This window comes from Puma concolor, chromosome A3 (genome assembly GCF_028749965.1).
Source record: "Puma concolor isolate L17-30 chromosome A3, mPumCon1.1.hap2, whole genome shotgun sequence".
NCBI classification, from domain to species: domain Eukaryota; kingdom Metazoa; phylum Chordata; class Mammalia; order Carnivora; family Felidae; genus Puma; species Puma concolor.
Window position 1 is genome coordinate 3,562,103 of NC_141669.1, and position 6,523 is coordinate 3,568,625.

Below are 6,523 nucleotides of genomic sequence, written 5' to 3' on the forward strand. Positions count from 1 at the left end.
CTTTAGGAGCTGAGAAGAAACTCCACGCTCTAAAAATAAACAGAGCTGGGCGCCTGGGGGGTTCAGTCGGTTAAGCATCTGACTCTCGATTTCTGCTCACACCTAAGACCAAGGACATAAAACCAGTGTGTGGTGCTGGGATCCATTTTGGAGGCACTCTGAGTGACACAACGTTCTTGATTTAGTTTTTTCTTCCCCCCCTACATTTATTCATCTGCAAACTCCTCTTCTAGACTGGGCATTCTGCAGATAACCTTTGTTCCTCGGCACTGGTTGACTTAGTAAACTGACATCTTAAAATGTGGTGAAGTCCAAGATGACAGTGGTGAAGTCCAAGGATGAGGGTGTTGCTTAGGGCGTGGCCGCTGGGTTGTCCTCTCCAGGAGTAAGCTGCCTCTCACTCAAGAATGAATTGTAAATTACCTCTGTTTACACATTAAATTTGTGTGTAATTCTGCACAAATTTGGCCTCAGGCCGTTTTCACTCTATTACTGCTTTCTTCAGTTAAACATGGCGGAAATATATCTCCGTGTTTTCCATACTTTTTATCATGATCTTTTTTTTTTTGACTTTTTTTACAAAATGCTTTTTAATTTTAATTTTAATTTTTTTTTAAAATTTACATCCAAATTAGTTAGCATCTAGTGCAACAATGATTTCAGGAGTAGATTCCATAATGCCCTGACCCATTTAGCCCGTCCCCCCCCACACCCCCTCCAGTAACCCTCACTTTGTTCTCCATATTTATGAGTCTCTTCTGTTTTGACCCCTTCCCTGTTTTTCTATTATTTTTGTTTCCCTTCCCTTAGGTTCATCTGTTTTGTCTCTTAAAGTCCTCCTATGAGTGAAGTCATATGATTTTTGTCTTTTTCTGACTAATTTCACTTAGCAGAATACCCTCCAGTTCCATCCACGTAGCTGCAAATGGCAAGACTTCATTCTTTTTGATTGCCGGGTAATACTCCATTGTATAGATATACCACATCTTCTTTATCCATTCATACGTAAAAAATATGGAACGCATCATGAATTTGCGTGCCATCCTTGCACAGGGGCCATGCAAATCTTCTCTGTATCGTTCCAATTTTAGTATATGTGCTGCCGAAGTGAGCACTCTTTATTATGACCTTAATGACTACATAATGTTCCCTGTGTCATCATGTGCCTGCATCATCATTTATTTAAAGAATTCCCTATTGTGCTTTGTCCTGTGCACTTTGTCCCCAATGCTCCATTGGTGCATTTGACCCCTAAGTGCATAGATCTTCACCTTTACGTCTGTATATTTCCTCGTAAAAACAATTTGATTTAGAAGTAATGTCAAGGATTAATATTTGATACATAGTTCTTAGAGTGAGTCATCAGGAAAACTGTTAAGGAGGATTTTAAGTAAAGCAGGATTTATTGGACGTCTGTGATTTGCAGAACACGGCAATGGGAAACATATGAATAAAGTGCGAGACAGAGACTCGCCTTTAGAATGTATAACCTAATCAGAGAAAGCTACATGTTTCTCTGTATACCCCGTATACATACATATTATGGCAGATAATATGTTATTTTCTCATTCATACCATATATATATGGTTTTTTCTTTAAATTAGAAAAAAATTAGATCAGTGAAGACAAAACACTCACAAATGGCACAAAAGCCCTCCTATTCTATACCTTATCTATTTCTAAACGTCACGAGGCACCCCTCTCCTTTTGTAAGTCACGCATCAACAACACACTGTCACACGTATTGGCTCTACCCATCCTGGTCCTTCGCCTGTCTCTGATGGCCCAAATTCCTCTGTCCCCCAGAACAGCTGTCACTTGTCTCTCACAAACTGTCTCTTGATTCCGGGGGAAGGTTCCGTTCCCCTAGTGGTTCGGATATGCAGGGTTTTTATCCTTGAGGTGTCTTTGTATACATTTCAGGAGGGATCTATAAATTTGAATAGAAAATAATTCTTTTCTATCTTCATTAGCCTCCAACTTAAATTTACATTAAGTGAATATAGTCAACAGGCCACAGACACTTGAAAGTCCTTGTGACCCTGTGCACAGGTTGGATAATAGATATTTTCATACCATATTACAATCGTTGCATATCTTAAAATGTTGTCTCTGTCTTCAAAAAATATAGAAGAGACAACACCAAAACTTGTTATGTATTTAATGCACCAATAAAAGAGCCCATATATTTATTCATTATAATTTTTTATTTTATTTTATTTTATTTTATCTTATTTTATTTTATTTTATCTTATTTTATTTTATTTTATTTCATTTTATTTGAGAGAGTGCACAAGCGGGGAAGAAGGGCAGAAGGAGACAGAGAGAGAATCTTTTTTTTTTTTTAATTTGATGAGAGAGAGAGAAAACGTGAGTGGGGAAGGGGCAGAGAAAGAGGGAGAGAGAATCCCAAGCAGGCTCCACACTGTCAGCGCAAAGCTCAATGCAGGGCTTGAACTCACGAATATATATATATATATATATATATATATATATATGAAGACAATGGCTCATAATTTTCACTTCCAAAGGCATTATTTAAAAGATGCTCCATGGAATAGCCATTGTTATGAAAATTGTTTATCCTTTTTTTAATGTTTATTTATTTTTGACAGAGAGAGAGACAGAACATGAGCAGGGGAGGGGCAGAGAGAGAGGGAGACAGAATCTGAAGCAGGCTCCAGGCTCCGAGCCGTCAGCACAGAGCCCGACATGGGGCTCGAACTCACAGACCGTGAGATCATGACCTGAGCGGAAGTCGGTCACTCAACCGACTGAGCCACCCAGGCGCCCCTGAAAATTGTTTATCTTAAGCAGTTACTGGGAAAATGTTGGGTTAAGATATTGAAACAGGATCCTTTGTGTTGAAATCCATTGAGCCTTCTTTATGCTAAAGTTTACCTTAAGTCTCTAGGAGAAGGATAATAAGCACAGTTTTACTAAAATTCACACAGATCAGGAAGATTTTTTCCCCGGGCGTTTCTCCAGGCTAGTGTTTCTTAGAATATATTTTGGGCAATGCCTGCCTATACATACCTTCTTCCTATTTCAACATGCTAAATACGGAAGCGTGTATTTATTTATAGAAAGGTGATGTTTGTTGAGCCTTGGAAAATGCTAACAGCTTAAAGGGACTTAGCTGTCTCTACTCAATTTAAATCATGCAAGTGTAGTTTCTCCCATCTTTCCGGATATGTCTTTGTGGAAATCTTCAAATTAAATCTTAGGAATGAAATCTTAAATGACTCATAAGGGGGAAATTGCTGTACCCAGTTCACACAGAAGAACGTTGGGCTTGGTTATGAGCGGGTCACTCAGAGAAGACCACTCCCCAAATCGCCAGAGGCAGCAGCTGGGTTTTCTCTGGAAACCTGTCGCCAGGGTTACTTGATCTTTGAAAAGCCACCAATGGGAAGGAAAATGGGACCACCCAGAGCCAAGAACAGGGATCTGATCACTGGTGATGGAGCATACGATCTTTTAATTCCATTTTTGCCCCGGGTATAATTACAGGTAAGTTGCAAGTCTTCGCTGTCCTTGTGGTTGTTATTTTAATCCAGAGATGCTGTTGTAAAAATTATTTGAGAGGGTGTGTTTCGATTCCTTTTAGAATCTGTTATTCCTACCATGATGCTGTGCTTGCTGGTGAGAAATGACTCACCTCCTTACCTAGAAGCAAACATAAGAACTGGGAGCACATCTGAGCATGATTATACGGAAGCTCCATCCCAACCTACTTCCGTGAGTATGCATAGTCACGTCCAGTAACATCAAAAGCATAATCTGTTAAACTCTTGGCTAAGAACAGCGTAAGCAGGTAAAAATCAGAATGGCTATCTAATCTGGTGGGGGTAATCTAACTATTGATGAAAAAGTGATAGTAAATTTGGACCAAGATGACTCAGGAGAGAATGAAATTTAGGAGATTTTAGGAGCCTGCATTTCTTCTCTAAAAAAGAAAGAAATCTAGATTTTCCTGCAATCAGGTAACATTTCTCCCCCTTAGGCTTGCATTCGTATTCGGAAAAACAAAAACCAGAAAGAAAAAGAGGTAGAGTTTCCGTGCTACCTGTGTGGTTTGCCCTGGTTCCTCTGGGACTCGCACTATCCACATGAGGCTGGACAGAGGCCCAGGATTTACAACGTTGATCTCAAATTTCTTAGACTTACTCACCCTACACTTCCCTCGCCTCTGTCTCCTGCCTCGGTACCCTTTTCCCTATACACAGTTCCACAGGAATCCTTCTACGTGAATGTGTGATTATGTCCCCTCCAAGCCTTCGCTCCGTTCTGATCCAAGGCTCAACACTGAAGGTAGGAGTCAGATGGGTCTCCAATATGGAGGCATGTGACACTGAGCAGTTGTCATGAACAATTTCAGTTGTCATGAACAGGACATGAACAATTTCATGACCTCTAGAATTAGGACAATAGTTACATCAGAGACTGCTGCGGACTCAAGTTAGATAATACTAATATGACCGATAAATGCTATCTATCATATACATCATTATCCCCCTCCCTGGCCCTCCCCGGCCCTCCCCTGCCCTGCTCTGTCCGTGGATGTGCGTGGCTATCTTCTCCACAAATATGTCCATTGCTTTCGCGCTGACCGCGTTGCCCTGCCTGGATGTCCCCCCACCCCATGACGTCTTTGGCTATCCACAACCGGCTCTTCATCAGATCTCAGGGAAGCCTTCTCTGACCTCCCTGACAACTTATAATTCCACCTTGTTCTGTTAGATGCCTGTGTCCTTCCTGAGGCCCTGATCACAGCTGTGCTTTAATACCACAAGGCCGCAAGTCCTATGACGGGAGGCTCTGCTGTCTCTCGTCCCCACGACCTAGCATAGTGCTCGGTAAACTGTAAGCACAGCTAACTGGTTAAATACAGAATGTCACACAGACCTACGGTTCTGTGAACAACCTTCTGAGCAGGTCCTTCCCCGCGCAACTCAAACCATTTCCTTGAGGACTGGAATCTAGATACTATCCCTGAGCCTTAGTCCCACCCAGACCGTCAGCACTGGTGTTACCCTGTTAGAAACCCAACACCAAGGGAGCAAAGTTGTCCATCATAAGAAGTTGTCTTTGGGGCGCCTGGGTGGCGCAGTCGGTTAAGGGTCCGACTTCAGCCAGGTCACGATTTCGCGGTCTGTGGGTTCGAGCCCCGCGTCGGGCTCTGGGCTGATGGCTCAGAGCCTGGAGCCTGTTTCCGATTCTGTGTCTCCCTCTCTCTCTGCCCCTCCCCCGTTCATGCTGTGTCTCTCTCTGTCCCAAAAATAAATAAATGTTGAAAAAAAAATTAAAAAAAAAAAAAAAGAAGTTGTCCATATAAGAGAAAAGTGGGAGTGATAGATTCAGAGTCTTCGAGCTGCTGAAGCTCTACATCGAAACAAAGTTATTAAGAAAAATGTCACAAATCACAAATAATTTCTTCTTTTTTTTAGTAGCTCTGGTGTCGAGCTGTGCTTTTGGTGACTGCGAATCAAGGGGAAGCCATCTCCGAGACCCGTGGAGCTCAACATAAGGAATCGCAGGCTAGTGGGAGGCTGAAACATCGCGGAAGCGATAGGACAAAACAGGTTCAGGAATCAGAGTTGCCCGGACGTCAACAGAAGCCGAAGGACTTGGCGATCAAAGGAGAACAATTAGACCAGAATCTGCGGACACGATGCGCCAGGCAAAAAAAAAAAAAAAAAAAAATCTTTGAAACTTAGACAAAGGTATTTTGTCAACATTTCTCCTTATTTTCTTGCACACCTACATATATCCTTCCCCAGCGTGGTCTCTGCAAGCCTAGTGGCGTTAGGATGGGATTGGTGTCACAGCTTCCTACCGAAATAAGTTTCTGACGTGGCAGCAAGATTTCTCTGTCGTTTCTTAAATTACTACATTGTCATCTGCTCCGCCTCAATACTCGCCATGATAAGAACAGGGAGGCCCAGACAGGGAATTTAATTTGCCTTACTCATTCATTTACATCTTCAACAAAGACGGTATTTACGGAGTGCATACTGTGTGTCTGAGACGCTTCTGGATCCTGGAGATGCAGTGATAGATAACCCAGGGCAAATTCAATTATGAACCTGAGGCATTTGAGCGAGTACCTCAGAGCTGATCGGGAGCAAGGAAGAATTCAACCGTAGGGTTTTTGGTGCTGACACCTCTGCGCCCGTCCCACACATGTTATCACTTCACCCACCATATTTTATACCCTTCTCTATTCATTAAACAAGTCATGCTCTTACATCAGCCTTCACAAAACTTGAATTTTCTACAGCTAGTTTCGAGGATTCAAATGGTAAAAAATAATTATTTTCTCCATAGGAGATGGTCACCATTAATCATTAAATGGTTTATCTATTTTGGGTCTCCTTCCCCTTCCCTGTCCCCATGGCACATGTCACTATGTATATTAGAAATGCACATTAACAGTAATCTGAGTCGGATGCCCGGAGAAAAGGGCCTCCACGGCTGTGTCCAGAGGTTGTAATAGCAAGAGTCTGTGTTAGTACTTTC

General features: G+C 42.1%; 1 non-coding gene across 1 annotated transcript; it reads right to left on the reverse strand.

Moving 5' to 3' along the window:
* Nucleotides 1–1,008: 1,008 nt before the first annotated feature.
* On the reverse strand, nucleotides 1,009–1,115 carry LOC112864412 (U6 spliceosomal RNA). The gene has a single exon (XR_003223959.2). It is a non-coding gene; the product is annotated as a U6 spliceosomal RNA (small nuclear RNA).
* Between the last annotated feature and the right edge of the window lie 5,408 nt (nucleotides 1,116–6,523).